General features: G+C 33.3%; 14 non-coding genes across 14 annotated transcripts; 7 read left to right on the forward strand and 7 right to left on the reverse strand.

The window, feature by feature from the left end:
* Nucleotides 1–964: 964 nt before the first annotated feature.
* On the reverse strand, nucleotides 965–1,036 carry TRNAH-AUG (transfer RNA histidin (anticodon AUG)). Its single transcript has one exon. It is a non-coding gene; the product is annotated as a tRNA-His (tRNA).
* A 1,548-nt stretch (nucleotides 1,037–2,584) lies between these two features.
* TRNAQ-UUG (transfer RNA glutamine (anticodon UUG)) lies at nucleotides 2,585–2,656 on the forward strand. Its single transcript has one exon. It is a non-coding gene; the product is annotated as a tRNA-Gln (tRNA).
* Nucleotides 2,657–3,482: 826 nt separating this feature from the next.
* Nucleotides 3,483–3,554, reverse strand: TRNAQ-CUG (transfer RNA glutamine (anticodon CUG)). Its single transcript has one exon. It is a non-coding gene; the product is annotated as a tRNA-Gln (tRNA).
* Nucleotides 3,555–5,102: 1,548 nt separating this feature from the next.
* Nucleotides 5,103–5,174, forward strand: TRNAQ-UUG (transfer RNA glutamine (anticodon UUG)). Its single transcript has one exon. It is a non-coding gene; the product is annotated as a tRNA-Gln (tRNA).
* An 826-nt stretch (nucleotides 5,175–6,000) lies between these two features.
* On the reverse strand, nucleotides 6,001–6,072 carry TRNAQ-CUG (transfer RNA glutamine (anticodon CUG)). Its single transcript has one exon. It is a non-coding gene; the product is annotated as a tRNA-Gln (tRNA).
* Nucleotides 6,073–7,620: 1,548 nt separating this feature from the next.
* On the forward strand, nucleotides 7,621–7,692 carry TRNAQ-UUG (transfer RNA glutamine (anticodon UUG)). Its single transcript has one exon. It is a non-coding gene; the product is annotated as a tRNA-Gln (tRNA).
* An 825-nt stretch (nucleotides 7,693–8,517) lies between these two features.
* Nucleotides 8,518–8,589, reverse strand: TRNAQ-CUG (transfer RNA glutamine (anticodon CUG)). The gene has a single exon. It is a non-coding gene; the product is annotated as a tRNA-Gln (tRNA).
* Nucleotides 8,590–10,138: 1,549 nt separating this feature from the next.
* On the forward strand, nucleotides 10,139–10,210 carry TRNAQ-UUG (transfer RNA glutamine (anticodon UUG)). The gene has a single exon. It is a non-coding gene; the product is annotated as a tRNA-Gln (tRNA).
* An 826-nt stretch (nucleotides 10,211–11,036) lies between these two features.
* Nucleotides 11,037–11,108, reverse strand: TRNAQ-CUG (transfer RNA glutamine (anticodon CUG)). The gene has a single exon. It is a non-coding gene; the product is annotated as a tRNA-Gln (tRNA).
* A 1,548-nt stretch (nucleotides 11,109–12,656) lies between these two features.
* TRNAQ-UUG (transfer RNA glutamine (anticodon UUG)) lies at nucleotides 12,657–12,728 on the forward strand. Its single transcript has one exon. It is a non-coding gene; the product is annotated as a tRNA-Gln (tRNA).
* An 826-nt stretch (nucleotides 12,729–13,554) lies between these two features.
* Nucleotides 13,555–13,626, reverse strand: TRNAQ-CUG (transfer RNA glutamine (anticodon CUG)). Its single transcript has one exon. It is a non-coding gene; the product is annotated as a tRNA-Gln (tRNA).
* A 1,549-nt stretch (nucleotides 13,627–15,175) lies between these two features.
* On the forward strand, nucleotides 15,176–15,247 carry TRNAQ-UUG (transfer RNA glutamine (anticodon UUG)). Its single transcript has one exon. It is a non-coding gene; the product is annotated as a tRNA-Gln (tRNA).
* Nucleotides 15,248–16,073: 826 nt separating this feature from the next.
* TRNAQ-CUG (transfer RNA glutamine (anticodon CUG)) lies at nucleotides 16,074–16,145 on the reverse strand. Its single transcript has one exon. It is a non-coding gene; the product is annotated as a tRNA-Gln (tRNA).
* A 1,548-nt stretch (nucleotides 16,146–17,693) lies between these two features.
* Nucleotides 17,694–17,765, forward strand: TRNAQ-UUG (transfer RNA glutamine (anticodon UUG)). Its single transcript has one exon. It is a non-coding gene; the product is annotated as a tRNA-Gln (tRNA).
* The last annotated feature ends 256 nt before the right edge of the window (nucleotides 17,766–18,021 follow it).

Here is an 18,021-nt window from a genome sequence, read left to right on the forward strand (position 1 = left end):
ACTGTGGAAAATAAAAAATGTGAAATGTCCACATTGCTGCAGCAATTTGCTCCCCTGTCACATGGGAGGTTCCATGGTGTAATGGTTAGTACTTTGGACTTTGAATCCAAGGATCCGAGTTCAAATCTCAGTGGGACCACTTTCATGACTTATGACCAAATCTTTTTCTGTCAAGTGTATTCATAAATATCATAAATCTAACATGGGTAGAGTGAAACATTGATTTATTGATTGTATTTTTAAAGTCTATTTGATGTGAGCAAATGATAGAACTTTTAGAAAACATGGAAATAAAATGGCTCAAAATAATGAGATATTTTGTGAGCTGACTCTGTTTTCTCAACTCATCACAAGAGGCTGATCCAAGATATTACTTGTTTAAATCTTACTGTTATTGATAAGGGGAACACAGAACTTTTTTAATTGGAAAGCCTTCATTAAAAGAAAACTTGAGGAATCAAATTGTGTATTTTGGGGACAGAAGAGATGAACTTTTAAATAACAATCTTGAAATTAAGACACACAGATATTTACACTCTGTTTTTCTAAAGTAGATCCATAACCACAAAGTAGAATCTTTCGAAAGACATGTCAAATGTATTAATCTGAATTCCTCTTTCAAAGAAATTCACAATTAAATGCACTGTGTAAGTCAAGAATGTTGTCAGATAAGAAATCAGCAAAATTAACTATCTTATTACTGATCATAAAGATGAGAAAGGAAAATAACCTCTTGCTTAAATTGTGGATGGGAAAGAACAGTTTTTAGTTTTCAGCTTCAGTACTTATGTTTATGAATAATTCATTTCTTTATATTGTATTATCACTATCTAGATGGATATAGCCATGTGTACATAGATACATACTTATACGTTGATAAGTTTCAGTATAAAACTTTGACGTTATGTTTTTCCAAGTCCAAATTCTAAGAAATTAGTGAAATATTAAATCTCATAATTCAAGCAGGTCCCACCGAGATTTAAACTCGGATCGCTGGATTCATAGTCCAGAGTGCTAACCATTACACCATGGAACCCTGCCATACATGAGGGATTTTTCCATTGAGACAAAAGAGAGCGCATCAGTGCGGGGGCTTTTCTTACATTGATGAAAAGATATCTCAGTTGAATGCTCATAGTGTAAAGAGCTATAATGTGATTTGATTCTTTTCAGCTGCATTCTCCATAACAGTGTTAAATGTGCAAACGTTTATCAGGAAATGCAATTTACAAAATAATGATCATATTTGACTGAAGAATATTAAAACATTCTACATTTCCAAACTACTACATCCATTTCTCTGTCTCTCACATGGGTGGCTCCAAAGAGCAACAGTTGGCACTTTGGACTTTGCATGCAAAGGTACCAGTCCAATTGTTTGAGGTACTATTTTACTAATCTCGACCTTTTACATTTCTGTCATCTTTTGTTATTGATAGCTCCAATCCAACACCAGTAGGTTGAAAGAGAAAAATGTTGAATCCTTTCAAAATGTCCAACAGCTTGAACAAGTTACAGAAATACGAACTTTATAATACACATAACATCACATTCCTACACAAAATAGTGCGACATTACAAAATCCTATCCTGTTTTTCTCAAATGCATTTCAGAGGGCTGATTCCCAGCATTCCTTTTTGAAGATTTCCACACTATTGATAAGGCGAACATAGCACATTTTGAAAGAGATGTGTTCTTAAATCAAACCTAGAGAACCACAATGACGGTATCATTCAGATAGTACAAATGTTTTTTGTATATTAGTATGGAAATTGTGAAATAAAACATTTCTCATGCTGATTTTCAACAGTCGATCTGCAATCATGAAATATAAGCTTTTGCTTGGAGGCCTCAAAGGTACTGATCTAATTTTCTTTTTTAGAATTATTCACAGATCGTATGATATGCTTTGTACAAATCAACTATGTTGTTAGATCAAAATTGATTAAAAAGTGACTATCTCAATTTCAGGACATATAGAAGAGGAAGGAGAAGAAGCTCATGTTTCAAATGCGGAGAGGCAACAACTGTTCATTATTTTCACCTCTATTAATTATATGTATTTTTATAATGTATATATTTATATTTTCCAATAAATATACATAGACATATAGCGATATATAGGGAGATACATACATATAAGTTGATACGTACAAGTTTATAAGTAAATGAGATGTTTTTCCAATTAATACTTCTAAGAACTGAATGGAAAAAAAATCGTAAAGTTTAGATAAGTCCCACTGAGCTTTGTACTTAGATCCCTGTTTTCAGAGTCCAGATTGACAAGCATAACACCATCAACCCACCTGTACCAGGTTGAGCTTTCCATTTTGGCAGAAGAGATTGCATTCACGGGGGAATCTTATCTTTTATTGCAAAATCTTATCTCACATAAAAAGTACTGTTCAACAGAGTCATAGCGTTACTTGAGTCCTTTGTGCAACATCCTTCCCTAACATAGTTCAATAGGCAAAAGTTGAACAGAATAGAAAAGTTATATAATTCTGTTTGTCTTTGACTGTAGAAAATAAAAAATGTGAAATGTCCACATTGCTGCAGCAATTTGCTCCCCTGTCACATGGGAGGTTCCATGGTGTAATGGTTAGCACTTTGGACTTTGAATCCAAGGATCCGAGTTCAAATCTCGGTGGGACCACTTTCATGACTTATGACCAAATCTTTTTCTGTCAAGTGTATTCATAAATATCATAAATCTAACACGGGTAGAGTGAAACATTGATTTATTGATTGTATTTTTAAAGTCTATTTGATGTGAGCAAATGATAGAACTTTTAGAAAACATGGAAATAAAATGGCTCAAAATAATGAGATATTTTGTGAGCTGACTCTGTTTTCTCAACTCATCACAAGAGGCTGATCCAAGATATTACTTGTTTAAAAACTTACTGTTATTGATAAGGGGAACACGGAACTTTTTTAATTGGAAAGCCTTCATTAAAAGAAAACTTGAGGAATCAAATTGTGTATTTTGGGGACAGAAGAGATGAACTTTTAAATAACAATCTTGAAATTAAGACACACAGATATTTACACTCTGTTTTTCTAAAGTAGATCCATAACCACAAAGTAGAATCTTTCGAAAGACATGTCAAATGTATTAATCTGAATTCCTCTTTCAAAGAAATTCACAATTAAATGCTCTGTGTAAGTCAAGAATGTTGTCAGATAAGAAATCAGCAAAATGAACTATCTTATTACTGATCATAAAGATGAGAAAGGAAAAGAACCTCTTGCTTAAATTGTGGATGGGAAAGAACAGTTTTTAGTTTTCAGCTTCAGTACTTATGTTTATGAATAATTCATTTCTTTATATTGTATTATCACTATCTAGATGGATATAGCCATGTGTACATAGATACATACTTATACGTTGATAAGTTTCAGTATAAAACTTTGACGTTATGTTTTTCCAAGTCCAAATTCTAAGAAATTAGTGAAATATTAAATCTCATAATTCAAGCAGGTCCCACCGAGATTTGAACTCGGATCGCTGGATTCAGAGTCCATAGTGCTAACCATTACACCATGGAACCCTGCCATACATGAGGGATTTTTCCATTGAGACAAAAGAGAGCGCATCAGTGCGGGGGCTTTTCTTACATTGATGAAAAGATATCTCAGTTGAATGCTCATAGTGTAAAGAGCTATAATGTGATTTGATTCTTTTCAGCTGCATTCTCCATAACAGTGTTAAATGTGCAAACGTTTATCAGGAAATGCAATTTACAAAATAATGATCATATTTGACTGAAGAATATTAAAACATTCTACATTTCCAAACTACTACATCCATTTCTCTGTCTCTCACATGGGTGGCTCCAAAGAGCAACGCTTGGCACTTTGGACTTTGCATGCAAAGGTACCAGTCCAATTCTTTGAGGTACTATTTTACTAATCTCGACCTTTTACATTTCTGTCATCTTTTGTTATTGATAGCTCCAATCCAACACCAGTAGGTTGAAAGAGACAAATGTTGACTCCTTTCAAAATGTCCAACAGCTTGAACAAGTTACAGAAATACGAACTTTATAATACACATAACATCACATTCCTACACAAAATAGTGCGACATTACAAAATCCTATCCTGTTTTTCTCAAATGCATTTCAGAGGGCTGATTCCCAGCATTCCTTTTTGAAGATTTCCACACTATTGATAAGGCGAATATAGCACATTTTGAAAGAGATGTGTTCTTAAATCAAACCTAGAGAACCACAATGACGGTATCATTCAGATAGTACAAATGTTTTTTGTATATTAGTATTGAAATTGTGAAATAAAACATTTCTCATGCTGATTTTCAACAGTCGATCTGCAATCATGAAATATAAGCTTTTGCTTGGAGGCCTCAAAGGTACTGATCTAATTTTCTTTTTTAGAATTATTCACAGATCGTATGATATGCTTTGTACAAATCAACTATGTTGTTAGATCAAAATTGATTAAAAAGTGACTATCTCAATTTCAGGACATATAGAAGAGGAAGGAGAAGAAGCTCATGTTTCAAATGCGGAGAGGCAACAACTGTTCATTATTTTCACCTCTATTAATTATATGTATTTTTATAATGTATATATTTATATTTTCCAATAAATATACATAGACATATAGCGATATATAGGGAGATACATACATATAAGTTGATACGTACAAGTTTATAAGTAAATGAGATGTTTTTCCAATTAATACTTCTAAGAACTGAATGGAAAAAAAATCGTAAAGTTTAGATAAGTCCCACTGAGCTTTGTACTTAGATCCCTGTTTTCAGAGTCCAGATTGACAAGCATAACACCATCAACCCACCTGTACCAGGTTGAGCTTTCCATTTTGGCAGAAGAGATTGCATTCACGGGGGAATCTTATCTTTTATTGCAAAATCTTATCTCACATAAAAAGTACTGTTCAACAGAGTCATAGCGTTACTTGAGTCCTTTGTGCAACATCCTTCCCTAACATAGTTCAATAGGCAAAAGTTGAACAGAATAGAAAAGTTATATAATTCTGTTTGTCTTTGACTGTAGAAAATAAAAAATGTGAAATGTCCACATTGCTGCAGCAATTTGCTCCCCTGTCACATGGGAGGTTCCATGGTGTAATGGTTAGCACTTTGGACTTTGAATCCAAGGATCCGAGTTCAAATCTCGGTGGGACCACTTTCATGACTTATGACCAAATCTTTTTCTGTCAAGTGTATTCATAAATATCATAAATCTAACACGGGTAGAGTGAAACATTGATTTATTGATTGTATTTTTAAAGTCTATTTGATGTGAGCAAATGATAGAACTTTTAGAAAACATGGAAATAAAATGGCTCAAAATAATGAGATATTTTGTGAGCTGACTCTGTTTTCTCAACTCATCACAAGAGGCTGATCCAAGATATTACTTGTTTAAAAACTTACTGTTATTGATAAGGGGAACACGGAACTTTTTTAATTGGAAAGCCTTCATTAAAAGAAAACTTGAGGAATCAAATTGTGTATTTTGGGGACAGAAGAGATGAACTTTTAAATAACAATCTTGAAATTAAGACACACAGATATTTACACTCTGTTTTTCTAAAGTAGATCCATAACCACAAAGTAGAATCTTTCGAAAGACATGTCAAATGTATTAATCTGAATTCCTCTTTCAAAGAAATTCACAATTAAATGCTCTGTGTAAGTCAAGAATGTTGTCAGATAAGAAATCAGCAAAATGAACTATCTTATTACTGATCATAAAGATGAGAAAGGAAAAGAACCTCTTGCTTAAATTGTGGATGGGAAAGAACAGTTTTTAGTTTTCAGCTTCAGTACTTATGTTTATGAATAATTCATTTCTTTATATTGTATTATCACTATCTAGATGGATATAGCCATGTGTACATAGATACATACTTATACGTTGATAAGTTTCAGTATAAAACTTTGACGTTATGTTTTTCCAAGTCCAAATTCTAAGAAATTAGTGAAATATTAAATCTCATAATTCAAGCAGGTCCCACCGAGATTTGAACTCGGATCGCTGGATTCAGAGTCCATAGTGCTAACCATTACACCATGGAACCCTGCCATACATGAGGGATTTTTCCATTGAGACAAAAGAGAGCGCATCAGTGCGGGGGCTTTTCTTACATTGATGAAAAGATATCTCAGTTGAATGCTCATAGTGTAAAGAGCTATAATGTGATTTGATTCTTTTCAGCTGCATTCTCCATAACAGTGTTAAATGTGCAAACGTGTATCAGGAAATGCAATTTACAAAATAATGATCATATTTGACTGAAGAATATTAAAACATTCTACATTTCCAAACTACTACATCCATTTCTCTGTCTCTCACATGGGTGGCTCCAAAGAGCAACAGTTGGCACTTTGGACTTTGCATGCAAAGGTACCAGTCCAATTGTTTGAGGTACTATTTTACTAATCTCGACCTTTTACATTTCTGTCATCTTTTGTTATTGATAGCTCCAATCCAACACCAGTAGGTTGAAAGAGAAAAATGTTGAATCCTTTCAAAATGTCCAACAGCTTGAACAAGTTACAGAAATACGAACTTTATAATACACATAACATCACATTCCTACACAAAATAGTGCGACATTACAAAATCCTATCCTGTTTTTCTCAAATGCATTTCAGAGGGCTGATTCTCAGCATTCCTTTTTGAAGATTTCCACACTATTGATAAGGCGAACATAGCACATTTTGAAAGAGATGTGTTCTTAAATCAAACCTAGAGAACCACAATGACGGTATCATTCAGATAGTACAAATGTTTTTTGTATATTAGTATGGAAATTGTGAAATAAAACATTTCTCATGCTGATTTTCAACAGTCGATCTGCAATCATGAAATATAAGCTTTTGCTTGGAGGCCTCAAAGGTACTGATCTAATTTTCTTTTTTAGAATTATTCACAGATCGTATGATATGCTTTGTACAAATCAACTATGTTGTTAGATCAAAATTGATTAAAAAGTGACTATCTCAATTTCAGGACATATAGAAGAGGAAGGAGAAGAAGCTCATGTTTCAAATGCGGAGAGGCAACAACTGTTCATTATTTTCACCTCTATTAATTATATGTATTTTTATAATGTATATATTTATATTTTCCAATAAATATACATAGACATATAGCGATATATAGGGAGATACATACATATAAGTTGATACGTACAAGTTTATAAGTAAATGAGATGTTTTTCCAATTAATACTTCTAAGAACTGAATGGAAAAAAAATCGTAAAGTTTAGATAAGTCCCACTGAGCTTTGTACTTAGATCCCTGTTTTCAGAGTCCAGATTGACAAGCATAACACCATCAACCCACCTGTACCAGGTTGAGCTTTCCATTTTGGCAGAAGAGATTGCATTCACGGGGGAATCTTATCTTTTATTGCAAAATCTTATCTCACATAAAAAGTACTGTTCAACAGAGTCATAGCGTTACTTGAGTCCTTTGTGCAACATCCTTCCCTAACATAGTTCAATAGGCAAAAGTTGAACAGAATAGAAAAGTTATATAATTCTGTTTGTCTTTGACTGTAGAAAATAAAAAATGTGAAATGTCCACATTGCTGCAGCAATTTGCTCCCCTGTCACATGGGAGGTTCCATGGTGTAATGGTTAGCACTTTGGACTTTGAATCCAAGGATCCGAGTTCAAATCTCGGTGGGACCACTTTCATGACTTATGACCAAATCTTTTTCTGTCAAGTGTATTCATAAATATCATAAATCTAACACGGGTAGAGTGAAACATTGATTTATTGATTGTATTTTTAAAGTCTATTTGATGTGAGCAAATGATAGAACTTTTAGAAAACATGGAAATAAAATGGCTCAAAATAATGAGATATTTTGTGAGCTGACTCTGTTTTCTCAACTCATCACAAGAGGCTGATCCAAGATATTACTTGTTTAAAAACTTACTGTTATTGATAAGGGGAACACGGAACTTTTTTAATTGGAAAGCCTTCATTAAAAGAAAACTTGAGGAATCAAATTGTGTATTTTGGGGACAGAAGAGATGAACTTTTAAATAACAATCTTGAAATTAAGACACACAGATATTTACACTCTGTTTTTCTAAAGTAGATCCATAACCACAAAGTAGAATCTTTCGAAAGACATGTCAAATGTATTAATCTGAATTCCTCTTTCAAAGAAATTCACAATTAAATGCTCTGTGTAAGTCAAGAATGTTGTCAGATAAGAAATCAGCAAAATGAACTATCTTATTACTGATCATAACGATGAGAAGGAAAAGAACCTCTTGCTTAAATTGTGGATGGGAAAGAACAGTTTTTAGTTTTCAGCTTCAGTACTTATGTTTATGAATAATTCATTTCTTTATATTGTATTATCACTATCTAGATGGATATAGCCATGTGTACATAGATACATACTTATACGTTGATAAGTTTCAGTATAAAACTTTGACGTTATGTTTTTCCAAGTCCAAATTCTAAGAAATTAGTGAAATATTAAATCTCATAATTCAAGCAGGTCCCACCGAGATTTGAACTCGGATCGCTGGATTCAGAGTCCATAGTGCTAACCATTACACCATGGAACCCTGCCATACATGAGGGATTTTTCCATTGAGACAAAAGAGAGCGCATCAGTGCGGGGGCTTTTCTTACATTGATGAAAAGATATCTCAGTTGAATGCTCATAGTGTAAAGAGCTATAATGTGATTTGATTCTTTTCAGCTGCATTCTCCATAACAGTGTTAAATGTGCAAACGTTTATCAGGAAATGCAATTTACAAAATAATGATCATATTTGACTGAAGAATATTAAAACATTCTACATTTCCAAACTACTACATCCATTTCTCTGTCTCTCACATGGGTGGCTCCAAAGAGCAACGCTTGGCACTTTGGACTTTGCATGCAAAGGTACCAGTCCAATTCTTTGAGGTACTATTTTACTAATCTCGACCTTTTACATTTCTGTCATCTTTTGTTATTGATAGCTCCAATCCAACACCAGTAGGTTGAAAGAGACAAATGTTGACTCCTTTCAAAATGTCCAACAGCTTGAACAAGTTACAGAAATACGAACTTTATAATACACATAACATCACATTCCTACACAAAATAGTGCGACATTACAAAATCCTATCCTGTTTTTCTCAAATGCATTTCAGAGGGCTGATTCCCAGCATTCCTTTTTGAAGATTTCCACACTATTGATAAGGCGAATATAGCACATTTTGAAAGAGATGTGTTCTTAAATCAAACCTAGAGAACCACAATGACGGTATCATTCAGATAGTACAAATGTTTTTTGTATATTAGTATTGAAATTGTGAAATAAAACATTTCTCATGCTGATTTTCAACAGTCGATCTGCAATCATGAAATATAAGCTTTTGCTTGGAGGCCTCAAAGGTACTGATCTAATTTTCTTTTTTAGAATTATTCACAGATCGTATGATATGCTTTGTACAAATCAACTATGTTGTTAGATCAAAATTGATTAAAAAGTGACTATCTCAATTTCAGGACATATAGAAGAGGAAGGAGAAGAGGCTCATGTTTCAAATGCGGACAGGCAACAACTGTTCATTATTTTCACCTCTATTAATTATATGTATTTTTATAATGTATATATTTATATTTTCCGATAAATATACATAGACATATAGCGATATATAGGGAGATACATACATATAAGTTGATACGTACAAGTTTATAAGTAAATGAGATGTTTTTCCAATTAATACTTCTAAGAACTGAATGGAAAAAAAATCGTAAAGTTTAGATAAGTCCCACTGAGCTTTGTACTTAGATCCCTGTTTTCAGAGTCCAGATTGACAAGCATAACACCATCAACCCACCTGTACCAGGTTGAGCTTTCCATTTTGGCAGAAGAGATTGCATTCACGGGGGAATCTTATCTTTTATTGCAAAATCTTATCTCACATAAAAAGTACTGTTCAACAGAGTCATAGCGTTACTTGAGTCCTTTGTGCAACATCCTTCCCTAACATAGTTCAATAGGCAAAAGTTGAACAGAATAGAAAAGTTATATAATTCTGTTTGTCTTTGACTGTAGAAAATAAAAAAATGTGAAATGTCCACATTGCTGCAGCAATTTGCTCCCCTGTCACATGGGAGGTTCCATGGTGTAATGGTTAGCACTTTGGACTTTGAATCCAAGGATCCGAGTTCAAATCTCGGTGGGACCACTTTCATGACTTATGACCAAATCTTTTTCTGTCAAGTGTATTCATAAATATCATAAATCTAACACGGGTAGAGTGAAACATTGATTTATTGATTGTATTTTTAAAGTCTATTTGATGTGAGCAAATGATAGAACTTTTAGAAAACATGGAAATAAAATGGCTCAAAATAATGAGATATTTTGTGAGCTGACTCTGTTTTCTCAACTCATCACAAGAGGCTGATCCAAGATATTACTTGTTTAAAAACTTACTGTTATTGATAAGGGGAACACAGAACTTTTTTAATTGGAAAGCCTTCATTAAAAGAAAACTTGAGGAATCAAATTGTGTATTTTGGGGACAGAAGAGATGAACTTTTAAATAACAATCTTGAAATTAAGACACACAGATATTTACACTCTGTTTTTCTAAAGTAGATCCATAACCACAAAGTAGAATCTTTCGAAAGACATGTCAAATGTATTAATCTGAATTCCTCTTTCAAAGAAATTCACAATTAAATGCTCTGTGTAAGTCAAGAATGTTGTCAGATAAGAAATCAGCAAAATGAACTATCTTATTACTGATCATAAAGATGAGAAAGGAAAAGAACCTCTTGCTTAAATTGTGGATGGGAAAGAACAGTTTTTAGTTTTCAGCTTCAGTACTTATGTTTATGAATAATTCATTTCTTTATATTGTATTATCACTATCTAGATGGATATAGCCATGTGTACATAGATACATACTTATACGTTGATAAGTTTCAGTATAAAACTTTGACGTTATGTTTTTCCAAGTCCAAATTCTAAGAAATTAGTGAAATATTAAATCTCATAATTCAAGCAGGTCCCACCGAGATTTGAACTCGGATCGCTGGATTCAGAGTCCATAGTGCTAACCATTACACCATGGAACCCTGCCATACATGAGGGATTTTTCCATTGAGACAAAAGAGAGCGCATCAGTGCGGGGGCTTTTCTTACATTGATGAAAAGATATCTCAGTTGAATGCTCATAGTGTAAAGAGCTATAATGTGATTTGATTCTTTTCAGCTGCATTCTCCATAACAGTGTTAAATGTGCAAACGTTTATCAGGAAATGCAATTTACAAAATATTGATCATATTTGACTGAAGAATATTAAAACATTCTACATTTCCAAACTACTACATCCATTTCTCTGTCTCTCACATGGGTGGCTCCAAAGAGCAACGCTTGGCACTTTGGACTTTGCATGCAAAGGTACCAGTCCAATTCTTTGAGGTACTATTTTACTAATCTCGACCTTTTACATTTCTGTCATCTTTTGTTATTGATAGCTCCAATCCAACACCAGTAGGTTGAAAGAGACAAATGTTGACTCCTTTCAAAATGTCCAACAGCTTGAACAAGTTACAGAAATACGAACTTTATAATACACATAACATCACATTCCTACACAAAATAGTGCGACATTACAAAATCCTATCCTGTTTTTCTCAAATGCATTTCAGAGGGCTGATTCCCAGCATTCCTTTTTGAAGATTTCCACACTATTGATAAGGCGAATATAGCACATTTTGAAAGAGATGTGTTCTTAAATCAAACCTAGAGAACCACAATGACGGTATCATTCAGATAGTACAAATATTTTTTGTATATTAGTATTGAAATTGTGAAATAAAACATTTCTCATGCTGATTTTCAACAGTCGATCTGCAATCATGAAATATAAGCTTTTGCTTGGAGGCCTCAAAGGTACTGATCTAATTTTCTTTTTTAGAATTATTCACAGATCGTATGATATGCTTTGTACAAATCAACTATGTTGTTAGATCAAAATTGATTAAAAAGTGACTATCTCAATTTCAGGACATATAGAAGAGGAAGGAGAAGAAGCTCATGTTTCAAATGCGGAGAGGCAACAACTGTTCATTATTTTCACCTCTATTAATTATATGTATTTTTATAATGTATATATTTATATTTTCCAATAAATATACATAGACATATAGCGATATATAGGGAGATACATACATATAAGTTGATACGTACAAGTTTATAAGTAAATGAGATGTTTTTCCAATTAATACTTCTAAGAACTGAATGGAAAAAAAATCGTAAAGTTTAGATAAGTCCCACTGAGCTTTGTACTTAGATCCCTGTTTTCAGAGTCCAGATTGACAAGCATAACACCATCAACCCACCTGTACCAGGTTGAGCTTTCCATTTTGGCAGAAGAGATTGCATTCACGGGGGAATCTTATCTTTTATTGCAAAATCTTATCTCACATAAAAAGTACTGTTCAACAGAGTCATAGCGTTACTTGAGTCCTTTGTGCAACATCCTTCCCTAACATAGTTCAATAGGCAAAAGTTGAACAGAATAGAAAAGTTATATAATTCTGTTTGTCTTTGACTGTAGAAAATAAAAAATGTGAAATGTCCACATTGCTGCAGCAATTTGCTCCCCTGTCACATGGGAGGTTCCATGGTGTAATGGTTAGCACTTTGGACTTTGAATCCAAGGATCCGAGTTCAAATCTCGGTGGGACCACTTTCATGACTTATGACCAAATCTTTTTCTGTCAAGTGTATTCATAAATATCATAAATCTAACACGGGTAGAGTGAAACATTGATTTATTGATTGTATTTTTAAAGTCTATTTGATGTGAGCAAATGATAGAACTTTTAGAAAACATGGAAATAAAATGGCTCAAAATAATGAGATATTTTGTGAGCTGACTCTGTTTTCTCAACTCATCACAAGAGGCTGATCCAAGATATTACTTGTTTAAAAACTTACTGTTATTGATAAGGGGAACACGGAACTTTTTTAATTGGAAAGCCTTCATTAAAAGAAAACTTGAGGAATCAAATTGTGTATTTTGGGGACAGAAGAGATGAACTTTTAAATAACAATCTTGAAATTAAGACACACAGATATTTACACTCTGTTTTTCTAAAGTAGATCCATAACCACAAAGTAGAATCTTTCGAAAGACATGTCAAATGTATTAATCTGAATTCCTCTTTCAAAGAAATTCACAATTAAATGCTCTGTGTAAGTCAAGAATGTTGTCAGATAAGAAATCAGCAAAATGAACTATCTTATTACTGATCATAAAGATGAGAAAGGAAAAGAACCTCTTGCTTAAATTGTGGATGGGAAAGAACAGTTTTTAGTTTTCAGCTTCAGTACTTATGTTTATGAATAATTCATTTCTTTATATTGTATTATCACTATCTAGATGGATATAGCCATGTGTACATAGATACATACTTATACGTTGATAAGTTTCAGTATAAAACTTTGACGTTATGTTTTTCCAAGTCCAAATTCTAAGAAATTAGTGAAATATTAAATCTCATAATTCAAGCAGGTCCCACCGAGATTTGAACTCGGATCGCTGGATTCAGAGTCCATAGTGCTAACCATTACACCATGGAACCCTGCCATACATGAGGGATTTTTCCATTGAGACAAAAGAGAGCGCATCAGTGCGGGGGCTTTTCTTACATTGATGAAAAGATATCTCAGTTGAATGCTCATAGTGTAAAGAGCTATAATGTGATTTGATTCTTTTCAGCTGCATTCTCCATAACAGTGTTAAATGTGCAAACGTTTATCAGGAAATGCAATTTACAAAATATTGATCATATTTGACTGAAGAATATTAAAACATTCTACATTTCCAAACTACTACATCCATTTCTCTGTCTCTCACATGGGTGGCTCCAAAGAGCAACGCTTGGCACTTTGGACTTTGCATGCAAAGGTACCAGTCCAATTCTTTGAGGTACTATTTTACTAATCTCGACCTTTTTACATTTCTGTCATCTTTTGTTATTGATAGCTCCAATCCAACACCAGTAGGTTGAAAGAGACAAATGTTGACTCCTTTCAAAATGTCCAACAGCTTGAACAAGTTACAGAAATACGAACTTTATAATACACATAACATCACATTCCTACACAAAATAGTGCGACATTACAAAATCCTATCCTGTTTTTCTCAAATGCATTTCAGAGGGCTGATTCCCAGCATTCCTTTTTGAAGATTTCCACACTATTGATAAGGCGAATATAGCACATTTTGAAAGAGATGTGTTCTTAAATCAAACCTAGAGAACCACAATGACGGTATCATTCAGATAGTACAAATGTTTTTTGTATATTAGTATTGAAATTGTGAAATAAAACATTTCTCATGCTGATTTTCAACAGTCGATCTGCAATCATGAAATATAAGCTTTTGCTTGGAGGCCTCAAAGGTACTGATCTAATTTTCTTTTTTAGAATTATTCACAGATCGTATGATATGCTTTGTACAAATCAACTATGTTGTTAGATCAAAATTGATTAAAAAGTGACTATCTCAATTTCAGGACATATAGAAGAGGAAGGAGAAGAAGCTCATGTTTCAAATGCGGAGAGGCAACAACTGTTCATTATTTTCACCTCTATTAATTATATGTATTTTTATAATGTATATATTTATATTTTCCAATAAATATACATAGACATATAGCGATATATAGGGAGATACATACATATAAGTTGATACGTACAAGTTTATAAGTAAATGAGATGTTTTTCCAATTAATACTTCTAAGAACTGAATGGAAAAAAAATCGTAAAGTTTAGATAAGTCCCACTGAGCTTTGTACTTAGATCCCTGTTTTCAGAGTCCAGATTGACAAGCATAACACCATCAACCCACCTGTACCAGGTTGAGCTTTCCATTTTGGCAGAAGAGATTGCATTCACGGGGGAATCTTATCTTTTATTGCAAAATCTTATCTCACATAAAAAGTACTGTTCAACAGAGTCATAGCGTTACTTGAGTCCTTTGTGCAACATCCTTCCCTAACATAGTTCAATAGGCAAAAGTTGAACAGAATAGAAAAGTTATATAATTCTGTTTGTCTTTGACTGTAGAAAATAAAAAATGTGAAATGTCCACATTGCTGCAGCAATTTGCTCCCCTGTCACATGGGAGGTTCCATGGTGTAATGGTTAGCACTTTGGACTTTGAATCCAAGGATCCGAGTTCAAATCTCGGTGGGACCACTTTCATGACTTATGACCAAATCTTTTTCTGTCAAGTGTATTCATAAATATCATAAATCTAACACGGGTAGAGTGAAACATTGATTTATTGATTGTATTTTTAAAGTCTATTTGATGTGAGCAAATGATAGAACTTTTAGAAAACATGGAAATAAAATGGCTCAAAATAATGAGATATTTTGTGAGCTGACTCTGTTTTCTCAACTCATCACAAGAGGCTGATCCAAGATATTACTTGTTTAAAAACTTACTGTTATTGATAAGGGGAACACGGAACTTTTTTAATTGGAAAGCCTTCATTAAAAGAAAACTTGAGGAATCAAATTGTGTATTTTGGGGACAGAAGAGATGAACTTTTAAATAACAATCTTGAAATTAAGACACACAGATATTTACACTCTGTTTTTCTAAAGTAGATCCATAACCACAAAGTAGAATCTTTCGAAAGACATGTCAAATGTATTAATCTGAATTCCTCTTTCAAAGAAATTCACAATTAAATGCTCTGTGTAAGTCAAGAATGTTGTCAGATAAGAAATCAGCAAAATGAACTATCTTATTACTGATCATAAAGATGAGAAAGGAAAAGAACCTCTTGCTTAAATTGTGGATGGGAAAGAACAGTTTTTAGTTTTCAGCTTCAGTACTTATGTTTATGAATAATTCATTTCTTTATATTGTATTATCACTATCTAGATGGATATAGCCATGTGTACATAGATACATACTTATACGTTGATAAGTTTCAGTATAAAACTTTGACGTTATGTTTTTCCAAGTCCAAATTCTAAGAAATTAGTGAAATATTAAATCTCATAATTCAAGCAGGTCCCACCGAGATTTGAACTCGGATCGCTGGATTCAGAGTCCATAGTGCTAACCATTACACCATGGAACCCTGCCATACATGAGGGATTTTTCCATTGAGACAAAAGAGAGCGCATCAGTGCGGGGGCTTTTCTTACATTGATGAAAAGATATCTCAGTTGAATGCTCATAGTGTAAAGAGCTATAATGTGATTTGATTATTTTCAGCTGCATTCTCCATAACAGTGTTAAATGTGCAAACGTTTATCAGGAAATGCAATTTACAAAATAATGATCATATTTGACTGAAGAATATTAAAACATTCTACATTTCCAAACTACTACATCCATTTCTCTGTCTCTCACATGGGTGGCTCCAAAGAGCAACGCTTGGCACTTTGGACTTTGCATGCAAAGGTACCAGTCCAATTCTTTGAGGTACTATTTTACTAATCTCGACCTTTTACATTTCTGTCATCTTTTGTTATTGATAGCTCCAATCCAACACCAGTAGGTTGAAAGAGACAAATGTTGACTCCTTTCAAAATGTCCAACAGCTTGAACAAGTTACAGAAATACGAACTTTATAATACACATAACATCACATTCCTACACAAAATAGTGCGACATTACAAAATCCTATCCTGTTTTTCTCAAATGCATTTCAGAGGGCTGATTCCCAGCATTCCTTTTTGAAGATTTCCACACTATTGATAAGGCGAATATAGCACATTTTGAAAGAGATGTGTTCTTAAATCAAACCTAGAGAACCACAATGACGGTATCATTCAGATAGTACAAATGTTTTTTGTATATTAGTATTGAAATTGTGAAATAAAACATTTCTCATGCTGATTTTCAACAGTCGATCTGCAATCATGAAATATAAGCTTTTGCTTGGAGGCCTCAAAGGTACTGATCTAATTTTCTTTTTTAGAATTATTCACAGATCGTATGATATGCTTTGTACAAATCAACTATGTTGTTAGATCAAAATTGATTAAAAAGTGACTATCTCAATTTCAGGACATATAGAAGAGGAAGGAGAAGAGGCTCATGTTTCAAATGCGGACAGGCAACAACTGTTCATTATTTTCACCTCTATTAATTATATGTATTTTTATAATGTATATATTTATATTTTCCGATAAATATACATAGACATATAGCGATATATAGGGAGATACATACATATAAGTTGATACGTACAAGTTTATAAGTAAATGAGATGTTTTTCCAATTAATACTTCTAAGAACTGAATGGAAAAAAAATCGTAAAGTTTAGATAAGTCCCACTGAGCTTTGTACTTAGATCCCTGTTTTCAGAGTCCAGATTGACAAGCATAACACCATCAACCCACCTGTACCAGGTTGAGCTTTCCATTTTGGCAGAAGAGATTGCATTCACGGGGGAATCTTATCTTTTATTGCAAAATCTTATCTCACATAAAAAGTACTGTTCAACAGAGTCATAGCGTTACTTGAGTCCTTTGTGCAACATCCTTCCCTAACATAGTTCAATAGGCAAAAGTTGAACAGAATAGAAAAGTTATATAATTCTGTTTGTCTTTGACTGTAGAAAATAAAAAATGTGAAATGTCCACATTGCTGCAGCAATTTGCTCCCCTGTCACATGGGAGGTTCCATGGTGTAATGGTTAGCACTTTGGACTTTGAATCCAAGGATCCGAGTTCAAATCTCGGTGGGACCACTTTCATGACTTATGACCAAATCTTTTTCTGTCAAGTGTATTCATAAATATCATAAATCTAACACGGGTAGAGTGAAACATTGATTTATTGATTGTATTTTTAAAGTCTATTTGATGTGAGCAAATGATAGAACTTTTAGAAAACATGGAAATAAAATGGCTCAAAATAATGAGATATTTTGTGAGCTGACTCTGTTTTCTCAACTCATCACAAGAGGCTGATCCAAGATATTACTTGTTTAAAAACTTACTGTTA

This window comes from Lissotriton vulgaris, chromosome 4_1 (genome assembly GCF_964263255.1).
Source record: "Lissotriton vulgaris chromosome 4_1, aLisVul1.2, whole genome shotgun sequence".
NCBI lineage: Eukaryota > Metazoa > Chordata > Amphibia > Caudata > Salamandridae > Lissotriton > Lissotriton vulgaris.